The sequence below is a fragment of the Protopterus annectens genome, chromosome 8.part0 (assembly GCF_019279795.1).
Source record: "Protopterus annectens isolate FY-2018-M chromosome 8.part0, PAN1.0, whole genome shotgun sequence".
NCBI classification, from domain to species: domain Eukaryota; kingdom Metazoa; phylum Chordata; order Ceratodontiformes; family Protopteridae; genus Protopterus; species Protopterus annectens.
In genome coordinates this window covers 996,349,465-996,369,753 of record NC_056741.1, presented here as the reverse complement: position 1 = coordinate 996,369,753, position 20,289 = coordinate 996,349,465, and positions in this window count along the sequence as shown.

Below are 20,289 nucleotides of genomic sequence, written 5' to 3'. Positions count from 1 at the left end.
TTCTCTGCCTCAATGGAGGACAAAGCCACTGCCTCAGGGTATCATGTGACATAATCCACTAATACTAGGATATAATTTTTCCCTGTGGAACTTGGGGTACTCAGAGGACCCACAATATCCATAGCTACCCTTTGAAATGGCTCCTCAATCACAGGCAAAGACATCAAAGGAGCTCTCACCTTGTCTCCTGCCTTGCCTACCTTTTGGCACTGCTCATAGGTCCTGCAGTACCCTGTTACATCTCTGGAAATTCCAGACCAATAGAAGTTTTGCATAATATGCCTCTTTGTACGTTTTATGCCCATATAACCTGCAAAGGGAATATCATGGGCTATGCCTAGAAGCACCAGATGGTAGGCTCTAGGCACTACCAACTGCTGTACACTCTCACCTTCTAGCCCTCCCTCAGGGGTCCACTGTCTGTATAGTAACCCTTTGTCCCAGTATATAGATTTCTCCCTTTCCTTGAGAATCAGGGGCCTCCCTAGCTACCTGCCTCAGGCCTTGCATTGTAGGGTCTGAGAGCTGAGCCTGTCTCAACTCTGTCCTTGTAACCCTTCCCAGCACCCCTTCCACAGGATGTCTGGCATCCTCTGACAGTGGTGCCTCAGTGTCAGCCTAGGTACTACTACTCACCTCTACCTTTGAAGTCACTCTGTCCAAGGGAACATCAGTACCCACAAGCAGCTGTGGCTCACCTACAGTTCACTGCTACAGAGTAGCTCCCTCCCTGAAGTAACCACCTCACCAGTCCTGGCTGCAAGTATGCAGTCTGTATGGGTCTCCCCCAGGCTACCAGACCATCATGTTTGTCTCCTAGCCTGACCGCGTGTAACTCCATAAGTACATGGTACTGCCTCATCCAAATCCTTCCCTCTCAGGACATCTGCAGGATAGTAGTTTAGTACCCCTGTTATCTCAAGACAGCCTACTATTGGCATTTTGTCTTTCCCACTTACTGGCTCCCTCACCTTTGGTTTCCCACCTTGCCTTTCTGGACATCTGTATGCCACATGGTCTCACTGGCTGCATTCAAAACATTTAACCCTAGCTCCTGGACGTTTGTCTGGACTAGTGACTTTCCTGGCTACTGGCAGATTTTGTCATGGCAGTCTGTGATGCTCACCATGGGTTCCTTGAGACCCATGAGCAGTACTGGGGGTCCCCTTCCTGTGCAGGGCTGCCCTGCATGCCAGGTATAGGTCTCCCTTCTTCCCCAACTCATCTGAAGTAGCACATTGTCTATCAGCTAAACAGATCCTCATGTCCTCAAGCAAAGTGCTAAGGACTTGTTCCTTCACCAAAAGGTCGGCCAGCCCTTCAAAATTGGTTACCTGAGATCCACTCACCCACCTATGGAAATAAGTGCTCAGTTCAGCAACATATTCACAGACACTTTCGTCTGCCTTGCGTCTATGCTCACAAAACTTTTTCCTATACATTTCAGGTGTTAGCTTAAACAATTCTAAAAGACATTTTTTTACAGCAGTTTAATCAAAACATGCAATGTCAGGCATTTTAGATAATGCACTTACAGCGTTATCATAGAGTAAGGGGGTCAGGAACCATACCAAGAGCGCTTGATCAACTTCATACTGTTTACATACCCTCTCAAACATATGAATGAAACTATCAAAATTATCCCCCTCTTTAAACTGTGGAAGAAATTTACTGAACTTTTGTGCTTCTGGGCTCCATTTAGTCCTTTCCCTATTACCTCCATGACTCTGGCAAAGAGTCAGCATCTCCTTCTCATGCTGCCTCTGTCTTGCCTTTTCCTCAGCTTCCAGACATAACACTTTCTCATTCTCCTCAGCCTGTAGACTCCTCAGTCCCTCAGCTGCTTCTACCTCCAAATGCCTGGCCTCCAACTCAATTCTCTTTAGCTCCAGCTGGATTTTTAAGTCCACTGCAGAAAGGGTGAGCTGTCTATTCTCCGAGGGAATTATATTTCCACTGCCAGTCTGATTGTCCTCCTGGTTGCTGTTTCTGATGCAGCTGTAATGAAGGCTGAAATCAGGTCTGCATTAGGTTTCCATGCACCAGTCCCTTAGCCTGGCACATCTCCATCAGTTGGCTCCTTGTCAGCTTTCCATACTCCTCTGCTGACATGCTGACATGCTGCTTGCTCAACCTGACTAACTAAACTAACAAAAGAAATAAAACAATTGTGATCTGAACTCTGAGTATTCACTGCATGCCTGTTTTACAGTACAAAACACCTTAAAAGCTCACTATACACAAGCTACAGGATTCACTCCAACCACACGACTACAAGCCAATTAGTATTTGCCAATTAATTAATATGTAATGTGGATATCCCACAGCTGCAAAACACAAATGTGATACCCATGCCCTGGCCCAGCAATCAAGGAGCCTCAATCCTCACCACTAACACCAGAGAAGGTGTCTCATATATGAGGAAAGGATAACTAATACACACAGTAAAGTGCAATTTCCCTTAAGAGCACACAGAGATCACAGTCAGTCCAGGGCTGGTTGATCCCTTGCTCCCCAGGTCCCCAATAAGACTCCCCACTGGCACAGCTATTGGGTCCAAATCTCAGCCTAGCTGGGCAAGCTAAAATTTCCAGCACCCTCTCTGTCCAGCGAGTGTATTGTGTCCCTGCCCAAGTAGCTGACACACACATACTTTGTGATAAGAGTTTACACAACCACACAGCCTCTTCTGTAGAAGGCTGGCACAGGTTCTCCAGCTGTGCCCACTTTTACCCAGACTATATGTTGTAATTACTGCCACCACCCAGCTAATATTATCAGCTACCCAACGGCCCTTACAATGGTGTCCAATTATTACTATGCAATAGTATTATCCATCTGGTAAGTGTGACTAATCAATCAAAGGATTATTAGAGTGACTTGGTACAGGATCCTTAAATACATGCAATGTACTCTTAGAGCTTAACTTCTCTCTACACAAACCAACCGCAGTTTAAAGCTTTTAAAATATTTAATAATAAATAATTAAAACCACAAGACAATATTTTCTACTATACAGTGCTAGTCACAAGTTCAGAGATCACACATAAATACTTAAAATAAATCAGTAGTACAGTTCTGACATCACAGAAAAACACTTAGTCTAAACTTTCTAATTCCTAGCTATAGCTACAAGAACACACACTTCTAGAATAATTTACTTACATAGAGCAACTGGCAGTGCTGTGAGTTGGATAGTCGGACAAAAATGCTTAATAATCTCTGGTTATCACTGTTTAAATTGAAACTCCAGTTTTCTAAACATTACATCATCTTTTACACCTTTCTGGTGTTCCCAGGCTGACAGAAACTGCATTTACGTTATTTTACACTTAGAGCAATAAAGGACATTCCATGTGTAAATTCCGGTCATTAACTTTAGCCTTAAAACAATAGGCAGGAAGCCTTCACAGGAAGCTTTCATCTAGCCGGACTGGAGCCGACTTGTAAAACATCAAAGGCAGTGTTGAAATCATTTTAATTTTAAAGGACCAAAAAGAAATGCTTGACTTAGCTTTTTTTGCAGCAGATGGCAATGTTGCCACATTGTTTTAAGTTCAACAAGTGATAGAATTATCTTCACAATTCTTTCTGGCTAGGCTGGCATTCTTCACCTATCTCTACCAGTCTTCACACAGGCTATCAACCCCAGTTTTCTCAGATGTTAGGAAATGAGGGAGACAATTAATAAGTATGGTATGGGCTTGATTATTGTGGAGAGAATGCAGATGATCAAAAAGACCATGAATAGCTTCTAAATCCCATTATACATTCTCATCTCATCATAGTGCCCTTTTCTTCCTTCATGAGCTTCCAGTCATCCTGCACCTTCTCTGAATTATTGTAGTCCCTTATCAATTCTCATACTTTGTTACAATCTGCGCAATTTCATGAAACCACATAAAACTGTTGAACTATCAGAGAATTTTTAATAAAAATCATCATCATCATCAGCAGCATCATCATATCTGGTCTCTCATTAGAAGCTGATTTGTTCACACCCCTTCATATATTGTTTTGAAAGTTTATTTTTATTTACTTAATTATTTGCTAAAGTTGGAAAGTAGACTAATGCCTGTAGATAATTTCCAGACATAGCACAGGCCACAGAGGCAAAAGTAAAGATTACATGCAGGGGTAATTTAGAGTAGCCAGAAAGGGGGGGACTGCAATGCCTTAAGGAGATACAAATGGATATAGATAGAATATGCAAAATCCGCACAATTTGTTTCACTTTCTAGAAGGCATGCTGCTCAAAACTCTTCTCCAGTGCAGTCCAACCATTTTCTAAGTTTTTTCTTGCCCCCATCCCCCATTTTGCATGCAAATTTGAAACTTTTTTTATTATCTTTTGCCTGTGTTGGTTCCGCCACTGAGCATGCATATCTCATGTTTTACCTAACTTGGATTATTCTCTCTGTATCTGCAACTGCAGCAAGAGTTTTTCTGCAATACTGTTAAACTGGTAACACTTACCAAACTTACAGATCTTTAGATTCCACCCAACAGTTTACTACTGCAAGTCACATATAGCTGATATGTGCTCACCATATCAGCTGATCTGCAAATAATGCCCAGTGCAATCAATATTCATTACCCTCGCCCCTTCCTTACTTAGCTTGGTATAGCTCAGAAGTGTGCTATGTAACTCTATGGGTGGCACATAAGCATGTTAAAGATAATGCCCTGGTATCCCTCTCTAGTTATGTATCTCTTTGTGTCTGGACCAGTTGAGGATATAATAAGGAGACAAGGAGGTTGGGGGTTGGCATAATGATTAAAGTGTTTACCTCATGGATGAGAGAAATATTTTTTGATCATCATCAAGGGGAACTGGCAAAGCTTAAAATGGCTTACATAGACAGCTAACCTAGTGGTTAGCTATGAACCTAAGGGATTGTAAAAGGACAAGGATAAACTGCTGTGGCTTTTGATACCCATTTGCCTATGAACATAGTCTTTCAATAATGGGAGATGAGAGATTTTGATGAAAACATTGCCTCTAGGTGGTGTCAATGTAGACCTAAAGTATAACTCCTTACTTCCTTTCAGTGTCCAAGTATGTGTTTGCTGTAGACAAAGGGAGAGCATGTATTAATTTTGTTGCAACTTGGATGAACTTAAGAGTGCTACTTTACCTAGTTGTTTTCAGTGTTCAGATATGTGTCTTATCAGGCTTGCCTATCCTTCATCAAGCCAACTGATATAACATCTCTGAAGTTTATTTCTTGGAAGATGTTTTTTTTAGTGGCCACTGTCTCTGAATGTATGAAGCCCTCTTTAGCCATTCACTACTCTTCATTGTGATTTAGTTCCTTTATTGCTTGTTTAGTGAATATGTCTATGGTAGATAGGCAACAGAATTGCCCACACTTCTGGTAGAATGACCTTTAAAAGCATTTCCCCACTGCAAAATTGCCCACCTAGTGGCAAAAAAGGTATAGTTATTAGTCTACCTGGAGAAGTCATTTTGCCATTGCTTCATATATTTATTAAAATCTACTATATAGACTAGTCAGGGTGAACCTATGACATGCGTGGCAAAGATGACACATGCAACAAACTTTTTGGTGTCACACCAGCAATCACTAAGACCCGATTTATGAAAGACACTGCTTTTGCATTCGTTGCTCATGTGAAGTGCACTGAATTATTTTGTGCCAGGGGCTTTTGACACGCCAATCCCAAAAGGTTCGCTGTCACTGATATAGACTATAATTCCAGGAGTTAGCATTCTGTGGTCATTACAGAGCTTTATGATTCTGTCTAATGAGCCTTTGCCTTTTGGCCTACTGTCTAATCTGCCACCAAGGGAAGATCTTGTATTCCTTTCAAAACTCAACTACAGCAAATCACATATAGCTGATATATGCTCACTATATCAGCTGATCTGCAAAACATGCCCAGTTCAATCAATATTTATTACCCCATGCCCCCCCCCCCATATTTAGACAGCTTCTCATCTAGATATATAATGACATGTGCAGTTTTTCACTCATGTTTCTTTTGTTGAGTCTGTTTGTTTACGTTAACAATATTAGCTGCCATAATTTTGATGAATCTCCTTTATGCTGTTGACATGATCCTACTCCACTCCATCCATTCTGTCTGCTCTCATAAAATTGAACTTCAGGCTGATTTTTTCTGCCCTTATTCAATGGGTCAGTGATAAAACAATTAATACTAAACTCCTGTAAACCAAAAACAATGCTTTTTGGCACTAAACAAAAGTTTACTTCTATCTCTAGGCCTCTTAAAATCCTTGATCATCTTAACAGCATTATTGAAAATATCACTTCATTCAAACACCTAGGGATTTGGTTTGACCCCTTCCTAAATTTCCAACTCCACCTGGACTAAACACATCAAAATCAACTCTCTTTTTCTGGGCTTATCGGATCTCCCCTTTTCATAATCATGTTCTGTATAAATGCCATAGGTAAGGGTATCTTACAACTCTGCTACTAGTTGCTACTGGTTCTAAAAGAAATGCAAACACCATTCAGTCCATTTCAAATGTCATTTGCACATTCAACACTCTCTCCCAAAGAAATAAGCACCGCTGCAAAACCATTGAAAAAGCTAACCGGATACCTGAGAAACAATGTGCAGACTTTCTGTTTGCCTCCCAACTATTTAAACTTATCAAGGATGACACCTTCCCTCCACTAGACTCCAGACTGTTCAGAGATGTACCAATATACAACCTTTGACATCTAAACCACACATGTCCTCTCCTCCAAACCCCCTAAACTAGGCTTCACTGCACAGACCAAGCTTTCTCAATCCTTGGTCCCAAACTGTGGGCATTTCTGCCTTCTTTTCTTAAACATAATTCCTCTTACCCCATTTTCTGTTCACAAATAAAAGCAAAATTCAAGATGCTAGGAAACTGCTGTCTCTCGAGTCATTAGCATCTTCATTCCCTTTTTTCCATCTACATACTTTACTTTTTTGTTTGTGATTCTTTCAGCATGCCAAGTCTGATTTCCACTCTGTGTATAAAGCATATATATATATATATATATATATATAATATATATATATATATATATATATATATATATATATATATATATATATATATATATGTCTAGGACATTTCACTGAATGTACATTTCACTGAAAGTCAAATTAATGTGCACTTTTCACTGAAAGTTTTATATGGCCTTTCCCCACTGTAGTGGAACCCTGGAGTTAGTATATATAGTAAGGGGGGTGTGGGGAGCATAGCCCCCCACATATTTTAAATATTTTGAAATGTGTTTCAGTGAATTGTGCTTTCAGTGATTTGTGTTCAGTCATTTGAGTTTCAGTGAAATGTGCATTCATAGGTTCATAGGTAGGTACTAGGCTATCTGCCCAAAGACATTTATAAGCCTAGCCAGAATGTGTCGGCATTCGCCATCCCCTTAGATTAGTTCCCTTGCCTCTGTCCAGCAGAGCCATTGAAGTGATCCCTGGGGTAAACTTTCTGTTTCCCATCCACTCATCAAGGTTTCTCTTGAAGAGGGTTAGTGAGGAGCTCTGCCTAATATAGATTGGAATCTTGTTCCAGAGCATGGGAAGTCTCTGGGACAGGAATCTATCCCTCCAGCATGTCCTATTTATTGTTGTCGTGAGGTTTAGATCCCTGGAGTGTGTGGCTCGAGGGGATATGTCTTTTTTTAGGTGGAACATGTCCATCAATTCTATTTTGGAGCATGTGGCTTGAGGGGATATGGTTTTCTTTAGGTGGAGCATGTCCATCAATTCTAGGTTGGACATGGCCTTGTATGTCAGGCAGAGATCACCTCTGAGTAAGTGGTATGCAGCAGAGTACAGCTGGAGTTTCTTCAGTCGAGCTGCATAGGGCATCTGCTTGAGGTCATTGATCCTCTTGGTGAGGTACTTCTGTGGTCTTTCCAGTTGTTGCAGGTGTCTTGTAAGGTACACCCCAAATGGGGCATTGTACTCTATGATGGGTCTGATGAGTGATGCATAGAGGGGCCCAATGACCTCTTTCGATCTGGATGCAAATCCTTTTGTGATTAGGTGGGCCACATAGAAGGATTTTCTAACCACTTTGGCAATGTGATCATCAAAGCAGAGGTTACTATCTACTTGGTTCCCCAGATCCCTCATTACGTCTTCCATATTTAGAGGGCTACCACTTATGTGGTAGTTTGTGGGTACTTTGTTTTTTCCAAAGGGGATGACTATGTACTTTTTGGCATTTAGCTTGAGGCCATGGTTTTGACACCAGGTATCTGTCTCAGTGAGACCCTTTTGGAGGATGTCAAAGGCCGCAGAAATACATCACTAAAAGAATCATAGGCCTAAAGCAGATGCCCTATGCTGACCGCCTTAAAAAACACCAACTATACTCTGTCACATATCGTCTACTCCGAGGCGATCTCTGCTTAACATACAAGGCCATGTCAAACCCAGAGCTGATGGACATGCTACACTTAAAGAAATCCCAATCCCTCAGAGTCACATGCTCCAGGGATCTAAACCTTGTCATCACAATAAACAAAACATGCTGGAGGGGTAGGTTCCTGACCCAGAGACTCCCTAGACTCTGGAATAGCTTGCCCATACATGTCAAGCAGGGCACCTCTCTCTTCAAAAAGAACCTTGATGACTGGATGGGAGAAAGGAAATTCACCCCAGGGATCACGTCAGTCACCTTGCTAGACAGGGGTCCAGGGAAGTAAATAGTCTGGGAAGAAATAGCCAGGGAATTTTTATGGCTAGGCTTGTATAGGCCTTAGGGCCGATAGCCAAGCATTCAGAAAAAGTCTCAAACAAATACAGAAAACATCTGAATTAATAACACTATATTCCTATCTATCTAAATGTTACTTACAGAGCAACACACAGGCAGAAGTGCTGAGTGAATGTTTCTAGGTCCAAGACAAGATACAAAATGCACACTGTGTCTCTGAGAGAGCTCTTAAATTAATATCACATATTAGTGCTGGGTTAGCCTGGATGACATCACTCTTTGTTACCTGCATTCAGTTCCCAGGCTAACAGAAACTTAATAAAATTTAACATTTCTCTGTGAAAAATATATATCACTCACATGTTTTCTCAGAACTGGAAGTTGTAAAACAATTAAATACTTTATATTTTAGACATTCCCCGGGATTCATGAAGCTTGCATCAGGTGCCGGAGTAACGTCAGCGATCTATTGCCAAATATGGCCGCTGAGCAATTCAGGTACGAGCTGTTTCCACGTGTGCTACCAGCATACGCCAGAGCTGGGCAGCTCTTGGCGCATGTCTGCTAATTACCCCATGTGCAGCAGTGTAGCATTCAAATGAAGGTATATAGCAATTCATGAAGTGGTGCAGGCGTAGCGAAAGCATGAAGAAATGTAAACCCCCCAAAAAAAAAGGGGTTTACATTTTGTCAAACATAAAATCGGAGCCATGAAAGCGGACCAGACTTACGTATTATAATATTAATATATGCCAATGGCTAAATATATAGCCAATGGCATAAAAAACATGCACAACACAAAAAAAATAACATTTAATGTCATGGCCACACTAACGCAAAGTAAAACCACAGTGCATCTGTGCGCAAACGGGATCACAAGGAAAATATATTTAGATGTCATAAAACTGCAATGTAACACAATTCATGATATCCCCATAACAGTCATTGGCACGCATGCTACACCACAACCATGGTGCAAGGGTTGCTAAGGGTCTGTGACAGTGTTCTGTGTGGTAACTAGGAATTAGTAGTCAATGCCATGCAAATGAGTCAAGTAATACTGAATCGCAAATGCCCCGCCGGCGTAAGGATGTACCACACAGCGTAGCGGTACAACACCGAGGAGTGGCCTAGAGGTAAACATGGCATCAAGAGAGGGGTGCATCACTGTAGCTGTAAGCACATTGGATCATTGCTAATCCAGGTTGCCTGTTGCTAAGCAAAGCCACAGGATAGGGGTGTGGAAGTAGCCATATCTTTGCTTAGCTGAGAGCACACAAGGTAACTGAAAGTTCATGTGAATGTGGATGAAAACGCACTCAAAACCTGGTAAATGGCTGTGTGCGGCACGCACCACAGCTGAAACAGGAAGGATACAGGAAGACAATAAGGACATGCTGCAGCATGATAATTGGAGTACAAATGAGTAATTAACAACTACGAACTCACAGTGGGCAATAGACAACAGCTAACAAGGCTGCTAGCAGCTACCTGCAGAACAGGAAAGGGGAGGTGCCGTACAGCAAAGAAAAGAGAACTGTCACAGCAGAACAAAGCAAACGTGCAGTAGATCAGCTACATAACACATTTCCCAACACAATCCTGGGTTGTGAAAGTACAAAACAAGAAAGCCGGAAGCTGGATGCATGCCTGACAATGGGAGGAGAATCGGGTTGAAAATTGACGTAAAGGGCACTAGATGAATCACGGCAGCCAAGCGTAAGTCAACACCAAAGGTCCCACAATAGCAGTACCTGCTGTAAAACCAATAATTAAGATACCCCGCAGCTGGAATAGCACAAACACACCCAATTACACCAGCATCATCCATTGCACAATAGTATGTGTGAAAGCCCCACACACACACTTGGGTATTCCCAGACACTCTGCACCATTAGTGTATACAGACGGGAAACTTTTAATATGTACATGTTAGGGGCTGCCATAGCTTTGATTCATCAGCATGTGTTGGAGACTGACGGTGGTGTGGAGGATGATGCTGACAACCATCTCAGGCACCGAAAGAGGAGAAGAGCATTGAGCCCCAGGGTAACCTACCAGGGGCTACATTATCTGGAGATAGTAGAGCATTACAGGGTGGACAGGGACAGCATACAGCAACTTGTTGAGCTGTGCTGGCCACGTCTCAGAGCCAGAAGTAACAGAGGGGAACCCATCCCAGTGGACACGAAGGTATGTGTAAGCTTGAGAATACTAGCCACAGGTACCTTCAAAGGCCAACTGGGGATATCATGGGGATCTCACAGGCATCAGCATCCAGGGTATTCCACCAATTCCTGGATGCCATGTTACCACATGTCAATGAGCACATATACTTCCCCTGAATGCAGGAGGAGTTGGCCAGCAATATGCGTCTCTTCCAGCATGTGGCAGACTACCTGGAGGCACTGGGTGCAATAGACTGCATGCACATACACATCAAGTCACCACCCGGTGAGCAGGGTAGGTGCTACATAAACCACAAGGGATACCCCTCCATCAACTGCCAGGTCATGTGCAATGCCCAGGGCATTATCATGGATGTGTGTGCTGGCAGCCCTGGAAGCTATCATGACTCCCACATCTGGCATGCCTCATAGCTGTATCAGGTATTTGCCAGAGGGGACATCCCATATGGCCACCTGGTGGGGGATGCTGGCTATGCACTGGAACCGTGGATGATGACTCCCATCAGAAATGCACACACAGCCATGCAAGAATGCCATAATGAGGCACATGCAGAAACCAGAATCATCATAGAGCACGTGTTTGGGATGGTGAAATCACAGTTCCATTGCTTGGACATATCTGGTAGAGCCTTGCAGTACTCTCCAGGCATGTGTGCCCACATCTTCATAGTATGTGCCATGCTACACAATATGATCCTGCGGAAACAGCTGCAGCAGGGACAGAATGGTGAAGGCCCTCACAGCCCACCGCCATTGCCAACGGACCCACAGGCACAGAGGGACTCAAACCACGAACACTCCGTGCTAGCCCCAGTAGGCAGACGGAGGCATGCCCAGTATGCCCATGCCTTGGCAAAGAGGGAATGTATAGCACACACACACTGACTGTGTAGGCACTCATGGATTGACACCCTTCTCCACCTGCACACACAGCAAACATGGATGGCACACACATGTGACCACCTGTAAATTGTCATGTACAGGTGGTCTACTGTGTGCATCCTACATAGGTAGCCCTCAACTATTGTACACACAACCACCATTGGCACAAGGTAAGTCAATACCTGAACAGTAAATTAAGCTATCAGCATGTGTCCATACTGTATGTACAGGTTCATACATACATAGGTAGATACATGCCTAACTGCTGAGGCTACTCATAAGCATAGGAAAAAAGTGTCTGCTGTCGCCACCCCATCAATTAACTAACTGTCCCTCTGTGGAGCAGAGCCAATTGCGGGATCCCTGGGGAGTATCCACTGTTCCCCACCCACTTTGCAAGGATTCCCTGGAGTGTTAGTGAGTGGTTTTGAATAATGTACTCAGAGATGTAGTTCCAAATAATGGGGAGTATCCCTGATAGGAATCTTCTCAGATGTTTACATGTTACATAGTATACCGTAAACACAGCTTGCATATATAGGTAGTTCTCCACAGAATAATAAACATGTGGAATACACAACCGCTGAAATGTGCACTAATCATCCTTGCACTACCAGTGCCTGCTCTGAGAGGTAAGATATCACTGCCAGGATTAGAACACGCAACCATGAACACAATCTTCACAATAACATACCACTAAGCTACCTGACATGTACCAATGGCAGTCGTGTATACTGAAAAGATTAAAACACAAAAGGTAGGAATGTGTTGAAATAGAACAAACTGGCATGTACCCAATGAAAGGTGTATGTTTTATATATATATATATATATATATATATATATATATGTATATTATATATATGTATATATATATATATATATATATATATATATATATATATATATATATATACATATCATCATATATAGAGAGAGAGGGAGAGAGAGAGAAAGATATATGTTGATATATGGGGATATACATATATATGTAGATATATAGATAGGTTAACAACATCTACATAACCATGGAGGTACATATAAATGGGATACCTACCACATACCGACTGCTTTACATACCGACGCGCATAATTCCGAGGCTTAAGGTCCGAAAGAACACAGTACCGAAACACCAGATGCCCGAGGTGCAAAATCACGATGTTAAGGGACAGTTAGTCAATGCTTCTGTTGTTACGGTTCTGGTAGGTTAGTGTGTGTAAGTGTTTTTCTGAGGGCTGTAGTGTGTGTAAGTGTGTGTTCTGGGTGTGGTGTGTGTTCTTGGGGGACTGTAATGTGTGGGTGTGGGTTAGCTTTGTACGTCTGTGTGCGTGATCTAGAAGGTAGAATATTAAAGTAGGGGGGTGTGGGGGGTGCAGACACCTACATGGGAGGTGTAAGGGGGCTTTTCCACCTGCTCATACGTGGTGTAGGATGGTTTGTTTGGATGTAGTGGGTAGCAGTGTGTCTGTGTGTGCGTGTGTGTGTTCCATGTTCGTGTTACTTTTGCGAGTTACTGTCGCTGTCGGTAATGTGGGGTATGGGAGTCTGGGCCCGGTACTGTATGTGTTGGACCTGTGTGGCTTCGGGCTTCCATAGGTATCCCGTATATAGCGGTTGAAGTGTTCCTATATGTGTATAACATGGACCATAGTAATCACACATTCCGCCACGACCAACCTTTATGAACAAAGGATATGGAGAGTACATGCCTATACACTATTACAAATATGTGCTATGGACATGAGCCATTGATAGTGTTACCACCTGTCCCACTTTGAGAGGGACAGTCCCTCTTTGGGTGGTTGTGTCCTGGCTAAATATATTAAATGTGGCAAATGTCCTGGGATTGTAGGACATAATTATGTCCCATATGTAATGTAATAGTTGCATACAATAGTTCTTTCTGTATCTAAAATACCTACATGTTACAAGAAACAGGATAAGCAACTAAACTGCTACAAGAATAAGCTTAGATTTAGGCAAGAAAGGAAAGTTCTATCCCTTGTACTAACCGTGGGTTTGTGTCAGCCTGTAAATGCTGATGTGTAACTCGAACATGTTCCACTATGGCCTTATGAAAAGGTGGCAACCCTAGCCAAAGAGGGTCAGTCACCAACACAACTACAATGACTGCAAATATCTATGACAGAAATACACAGCTTTTATGTAGCAACACTTTATTATATTCTGATGTATTTCCGAAAGGATTCAAGGACTAACATCACCTGCATGCTATTCAGAAACCACATAACAGTGCCTTAATGAATCAGCCTGCAATTAACATAGTATTAGTCCACTAAAGGATAGGTGTTCAAATAGGAAAGGAACCCTCACACACATATTGATTATAAATAAAAGCAGTTCCTACACACCTGCCTCTGCTATGCACACCCACCATCACCCCCACACCCAAACAAATTACAATACAAACTGTAATGACATCACAAATCATTCACTCACTGTACGACATCTGCAGAAGCCTTAACATACCTTGTCAGAGGCACACTAACATGGCCCTATGTGAAATAGTTGCTGTTATACAATGGAACAGCTGCTGATGTTACCGGGTTTGTTTGCACTAATCCCGTTTCAGAGGGTTGTGTGTACACCGGGATGTGTTAGAAATTACTGAGTAACAGCACAGTATGCTACAACTTATACACCAAATCAGGGATGTCTGGTGAGCACACTGTAACCCACATAACAGTTCATGCATAGCCATACAGCCTTGAGCTGCCCAAACATCCTTGCCAGACTTAAAAATCTGCAGAAGTATCAGGTACAAACAAACCCTGCATAAGCAGCAATGTTCTGAAATATAACAGCTGTACTCACATGTAGAACAAAATCATCTAGCCATTACACACAATCCACGGGAGTCATGAAGCTAATATATCTCTGTCTGTCTCCATATAGCTGTTGAAATACATCACAAACAACACATCCATTCTGTCTTCCTTGAAAGTAAGGCAAATGGACAATGCCCAAAAGGAGTACTCAGTTATACACCACTGTTGCCATGGTATCGACTAATGGAGTAGCTGCACAGCTGATGTGCATCTAATTAACTACTTTGGAACACCAATTAGTGGTCAGGATACCACATGTTACCAATATTTAACTAGAAAAAGATGGATTATCGCACATTCAAACCATTTGTATATACCATCAGAACATTACAAAGAAGATTGAAACACAAACTGAAAAGGATTGAATCAACAATTAACGACACCGCGGGTTACTAATAAGGTATGTAGAACAGTCACTATGTCTGTGTATTTAGTACCTTTTCTGTAGTATTTAAAGTGCACACAATCCATATAGTGGTAACAGTTATCTTGTAGTGATGTATTGTTGAGCATAGTAATGCTTGTAGTATTTGTGTGTACTGCTGTAGGTCACAAAGCAAACACCGCATACACCACAAGGGATGCTATATAATGGCTTTGAACACAAATATTCCTCACCAGCCGCTGTCAGTGGCAGGGCTGGTCCAACAAGTATGTGCTATAACGGGGATAGTATATGTTGATATATTGTAACAGTAGCCATATGTGTGGGTGTATTATTGAGAATAACATGTGGAAGGTTGGGCCACTGTGCAATTATGATTTGCACTGTGGGATATTGTGCCAATAAGTGTGTAATGTACAGTATTGTAGGCAGATATGTATTACAAGCTACATAGTATTACTGTAATGTTAGGCAAACATTAGTCATGTCTATTGGCATTTACAATGCACAATAACAGGATACATATGTCTTTTTAGTCACCTGACAGTTTATCAGAATGATAGCAAAGTAAAATGGAAGAGCTAGTTAACGATCCATGCACATAAGACATGTAATACGTGCAAAGGTACGTACTAGGCTGTCTTACCAAGGGTATTTATAAGCCTAGCTAGAGTGTGTTGGCTTTCAACACCCCCATAGGTTAGTTCCCTGTACCTCTGAAGGGCAGAGCCATTAGTTCCCTGTGCCTCTGTCCAGCAGAGCCACTGCAGTGATCCCCTGGGTACATGTCTGTCTCCCATCCACACATCAAGGTTTCCCTTGAAGAGTGCTAGTGAGAGGCCCTGCCTGATGTACATTGGAGTCATGATCCAAAGCATGGGGATTGTCTGGGTCAGGAATCTATCCTGTCAGCATGTCCTAGTCATTGTTATGGTTAGGTGTATATCCCTAGAGCATGTGGCTCTCAGGGGCCTCTGGTTAGGTGGAGCATATCCATCAATACTGGTTTGGACATGGGCCTTGTATGTCAAGCAGAGATCACCTGCGAGTATGCGGTATGCAACAGAATACAGCTGGAGTTTCTTAGGTTGCGCTGCATAAGTCATCTGTTTCAGATCAGTAATCCTCTTGGTGTGGTACTGTTGTGGTCTTCCAAGCTGTTGCAGTAGTCTTGTAAGGTATATCCCAAATGGGGTGTTGTATCCTTTAATGGGTCTAATAAGTCATGAGTAGAGAGGCACAATGGCCTCCTTTGATCTGAATGTGAGCCCATTAGAGATTAGGGGGGCATGTAGAAGCATATTCTAACCACCTTGTCATTATGGATATTGAATGAGAGATTGCTATCTACTGGGGTTCCTGGATCCCTTATTACCTTTTCTGTATGTAGGGAACTACCACCTATGTGGTAGTCCATGGGTAATTAGTTATATCCAAAGGGGATGACTATGCACTTTTAGGTATTCAGCTTGAGGCCATGATATTGACACCATGATCCAAAGCATGGGGATTGTCCGGGTCAGGAATCTATCCAGTCAGCACGTCCTAGTCATTGTTGTGGTTAGGTGTATATTCCTAGAGCATGTGGCTCTCAGGGGCCTCTGGATACCACATGTTACAGATATTTAACTAGAAAAGGATGGGTTATCACACATTCAAACCATTTGTATATACCAGCAGAACATTACAAAGAAGATTGAAAGACAAACTGAAAAGGATTGAATCAACAGTTAATGACACCTCGGGTTACTAATAAGGTGTGTAGAACAGTCAGTATGTCTGTAACAGCTGGGGAAACAATTATGTCCCCTAGTTTGCAGTTGTCTGCAAACCTTTTCAGCCAAAGCCCTCCTGTGCTTGTCTGTACATCAGAGAATTATATGCCGAACATAAGGGGTCCTAGGACTGAGCCCTGGGGGACGCCACTTGTAACTGGTATACAGTCAGACCTAAGGTATGCAACTCCCACAGTGTGGGTTCTGTCCGTGAGCCACTTTGCAAACCATCACATGACATAGGGGTTAATGTTCAGGCGGATGGGTATGTTGATAATACCAGAAGGAGGAATGGTGTTGAAAGCCTATGAGAGATCTAGGTAGGCTGTGTGGACCTCCTTACCCTCATCTAATGTCTTGGTAACTGTGTCTAAGAAGTCCACCAGGTTTAGGAGGCATGGTCTGCCCTTAACAATGCCAAACTGGGAGTGGTCAAAGGTGTGGACGTACCCAATGTCTCTGTGACTGAAATCCATGATGTGCTCCATAGCCTTGCAGACCAGGCTAATCAGGCCTATAGGGAAATAGGTCCTGTGGTCCGTTGTGGTGCCACCTTTGTGGAGTGGGATAACTGTTGCAGTGTGCCATTCAGGGGGCACTAAGCCCGATGCAAGGCTATTATTGAACATGGTGCATAGGTGGGGAGCCAGTGCATTCTGAAGTTCATGTAAAACGCAGCCTGGGATGTTGTCCGGTCCCATGGATGCTGTAATACTGGCTTTATAGAGTGTGCAGCTTTGAGAGGGAGGGGGAAAGGTAGCACTGAACCTATCTGCCAGGATGTTGACAATATCAGTTGGTTCTGTAATGTTCGTGCCTTTGTGCTGTAACTCAGAGCAGATCTGGGTGTTGACATCGAGATATGTGACATAGCTATAGAATGCTTTGTGGTTATTGTTGGAATTAGTGGCGGTTTTGTTTTCATAGTTAGATTTGGAGGATCTCATAAGGGATCTCACCTTCTTACTGAGGCTGACCAGGGAGCTCCTCCATGCAAGGGATTGACTCTCATTTGCAACAGTGTCTCCCTCCTGTAGTACAGTTTGTTTATGGCAGCGGGCCACCAGATTGGTTTCCTTAATTAGGAGTATTGCGTCTTGGTTCTGTTTGGGATAGCACAATACATGCACTCGTGTAAGTGCTTATAGAGTGCATTTGTGTAGGATTCAGCAGTTGTAACAGTATTGTCCATCTGCATGGGTGTCATGACGTTCACTACGTCTGTCTTCAGAAGCATGAAGTTGGTTTTGTAGACATATTATACTGTGGTTCCCTTAATGTGGGGTGGGGGCGGGATGTGGATATCAATGGTGTTCAGATCATGGTCGGATCAGACCAACGAGGAGTTGACTTCATGTGTGGAGCACCGGTCACTCATGTTGGTAATGCCTAGGTCTAGGATATTGTTGCCCCTGGTGGGTGTGTGGATATGTTGATCCAGGGCATTGGTGTTTATGAATTCCAGAAAGCGTTTAGCTAATGAGTTGGTACACGAGTAGTTTTCTCAGTTAATGGTGGGGTAGAGTCAATGAGACTATGTGATGAGTGTGGTGTGGTGCGAATATTTACCTTCTCTACATGACTGTAAGGGTCAGGCTTAGTTGGAGAGAGCTCTACCTCCAGTTTGGCAAGATAAGTGCATTTCTCAAAGGTTGTAGTGTTGGGTGGTAGGTGGAGAGGCTTGTCTGTGTACATGAGGCAATGTGTACATTGCCTCAAGATGTCCAGGTTCTTCAGATCAGAGACACAGGTGAGAACACTGGCAGTTGACTCTTGGACATGCCTGAATATAAAACTACTCTCCCCTAGATAAGTGAGGAAAGTGAGTACAAGAGCTATTTTACTCCAAGCAAATGAGAAAAGTATGTACAAAACCTGTTTACCTCTAGGTAATGAGGAAGATTGAGTGCTATAGTAATTATTAGCTTATGTAGTGCTCTCAAGTTCTGAACAAGTGCTGAGCATGAATAAGCAATCCAGATAGGGTCTTGGATAACATAAACACATGCCCACCCAACAGGTACACAATCATATATCCATGTACACCACAGGGCCCCTGTACCCACAACTATGCAGGTACAAGCTGCACTCAGGCTGCATGGGACCTGCCCACATCACAGGTTGTATCATACACATATGGCAAAACAAGATGCTCTCCCAATACACATCATGTAAAACATAGCTCCATGTCAGGCTGTGTACACACTGAATGGTGCACACCAACAGCTATCACAACCCACAAAGGGGGAGACACCACTGATAATGGGAAATACTGCACTACTACCCTGCTGAGTCTGGTCTGGAAGGCCATGATCCTTGATCAAATAATTGATGTCAGCAGTACAGATGTAGATGACAGTAAGGTTGATTTCACACTGTATATCATAACCTTAGCAGGTCATAGGACATCATCACCCATACTGTGTACCACCTACACTCGGTATACTAGATGTACATTCCTATGTCACAGGAGTGTTTTGCAATGGGACTGCTGGCAGAACCAACGCTACAGAATGTGTTTGGGTAATACATGCTCATCACACCAGTGGCAGCTACAGTAAGTCAGGGTTAATGAATTGTATTCCTCCTCATTGTAGTCCATACCTCACAGACAAACAGAAGGCATCTGCCTTTTGAAGTATGTGAATGACTATGACCTAGGAGCAATAGCCTACTCAGGAGTGTTGTGGACAACATACAGAAGGGGCATTGTGGGTGAGGTGTGTGTGACATATGGCCACAATCTGACAGCTACATATTGCATTGCCACCCCTATGTTAATAACCCTGTACCCATGAACTACCACCTAGGCAGCGGTCGACATAATGGAAAGTTGTGTGTAAGGGATGCAGCTGGGCAGTTGCCTTTCCTGTGATAGCTACGTCATCACATCTGTCAGGTAGTCATATATGGCAACCCTAATAATGACAGGGTGCCATCCATGAATTTAGAGATCATTGTCCAGCCATACACAACACTCAAGTGACCCATATCAGATCACATATTTCCTTTAAGGGGTATTGGCCATGTGCAGATGGCCTACACCAGCCTTCCCATTCCCCATCTCCACTATGTAGCATGATGCATACCCTGAATAAATCCATGTCCAACCCAGTGATGTTGGACATGCTACACGTACACATCCTGATCTCAAACACATACATCATGGATATCCACCTTCCACATGCTGGACAGATCCTTGTCCCATACACTTTACATAGTCCTGCCATACTATGCATTCCTGTCTATCAAAGCTGCACAACACTCCCCTCTCAGACATGGTGTGATGACTGCATGGTAAATGTATCATTAACCCTGTGGATCAGTAATGTGGCACTGCTCCACCTGGCCCAGGAGACCCACCTGTCGGCTACTGCCAGGTAACCTTTCATCTTAGATTCATACATGGCCCATGGCATATAGACCACTAGTTGACTTTGACTGTCCATGCTATAGTTGATATCCATCCCTGCAAATACCATCTGGCTAGCCAGTGTCCC